The sequence below is a fragment of the Octodon degus genome, unplaced genomic scaffold (assembly GCF_000260255.1).
Source record: "Octodon degus isolate 3935 unplaced genomic scaffold, OctDeg1.0 scaffold00274, whole genome shotgun sequence".
NCBI lineage: Eukaryota > Metazoa > Chordata > Mammalia > Rodentia > Octodontidae > Octodon > Octodon degus.
In genome coordinates, this window is record NW_004524850.1 from 1,719,842 (window position 1) to 1,721,558 (window position 1,717).

General features: G+C 51.2%; 1 non-coding gene across 1 annotated transcript; it reads right to left on the reverse strand.

The window, feature by feature from the left end:
* Positions 1-64: 64 nt before the first annotated feature.
* LOC111814156 lies at positions 65-168 on the reverse strand. The gene has a single exon (XR_002819211.1). It is a non-coding gene; the product is annotated as a U6 spliceosomal RNA (small nuclear RNA).
* Between the last annotated feature and the right edge of the window lie 1,549 nt (positions 169-1,717).

Sequence of the window (1,717 nt, forward strand, 5' to 3'; positions counted from 1 at the left end):
AGTGTCTTCTCTGCATTTTGCTTTGCATTGAATTAATTAATTAATTAATTAATTTTTGGAGCAGAAACATTTGGAAGGCTTCACGCTTTTGCGTGTCATCCTTGTGCAGGGCCCGTGCTAACCTCTGTGTTCTTCCAGTTGTAGCGTGTGTGCTGCTGACGAGACTACCATTTTTTTTTTTTAATTTCTGAAGACAATAATAAGCAATAAAGAGATGAGCAGCGGATTGGAATTTCTTTCCACCGAGCTAATTTTTTAATGGGTTGCTAATAAGTGATAAAATCTGGATTAAACCAAGAAGTGCCGTTGAGAGAGAATTATGTGTTATGAAATGGTGTGTGAGTGTGTGTGTGTGTGTCTGAGCCCAGCACCCCGGAGGCTGAGGCAGGACGGCTGCAAGTCCGAGCTCTACTCCTGCAGCTCAGCGAGATCCCGGCTGCTCCTCCCTGGGACTGACTCGGTCTCCGTAAGCCCCGCCCTGTTGTGGCAGCGGGGGACACTGTTGTGACAGACACAGTGACATAGAGTTCAGTCCACAGGAGAATAAAAGGCCGTGAGAAGCCATGTGGACTTCCTGCCTCGAGGGGAACTGTGTCCCAGCCGTCCACCGTGCCTTCTGTTATGAGAAGTGTCCCAAGACTGCCGCATCCCAACCCCTCCAGCCCCTGGATTGCCAACATTTTAGCCAAAAATGCTGTACAGAGTATCCCGCTTGCCTGCCTAGAGCAGAGATGAGCGTGGTATTTACCTTTGTGTGCCTGGATGATTGTATCTAATAGGATGTCCTTCAGTTATGCCCCACTTGTGGCAAATGACAGGGCCTTGGTATTTTTTATGGCTGTATAGTATTCCCTGCTGTGTGTCACACATGTCATTTGCTGTTCATCTGTAGACAACGCCTTGGGTCGGTTGGGCTTCCCCAAAATCTTATCAGATTTCATTGACTGAATGACCATTTGGCTCCAGAGTAGTTTTTGGGCTCATTCTGCAGCATCAGGACTAACCGGTTCTCTTTGCCAGGCGTGGTGAGCTGCCCCGTGTGGGTGCGGTTTATAGCATTCCTGAGTGAGTCCACACAGCGTCCAGCTCTCCTGCAGGCCCTGCCAATGCAGGGAAGTTTGCTTTCGCCCGTTTCTTCAATCCCAGGAGAGTCCAGCAACAATAAAGGCAGAAAAAATAACCCCTAGAAAATTATTTATAAATACTGTAAGTGTGCTGATAAAGCCCCTGACAATCCCGCTGGGTTCCCTTAGGGCACAACTCACTGCTGTTACTTCACTGGATCAAGGTTTACATAAGCGTGTCGAAGAGCAGGCGGAAAAGCTTGTCTAGACCACGATTCCAGCGGCGTTGAGGCCAGCCCACGGCCACCGACGCCTGATTCCAGCAACCTGCCCTAGAAAGTTCTATCCCTTGATGTGCCTAAGGTGCTGGATGGCGAGCCCAGGGCTGTGGCGCTGCGCTCCGCCCCGGCCCTGCGTTGTGTTGTACTTCCGAGACAAAGTCTCTCTGAATCTTGGAGTTGCCAAAGCTGGGCTTGAACTTGGGACCTTCCTGCCTCAGCCTCCCGAGGGCTGGGATCCCGGGCCCCCCGCCACGCCCGGCTTCCTGTGGCTTCTTCAGTAACCTGCACAGCAGCGCGAATTGATTCTCTGAGTCGCCCTGACTCTGTGGAGGTCAGAACGCCGATTGGCGGAAGCCAGGGATCGCGGAAAAG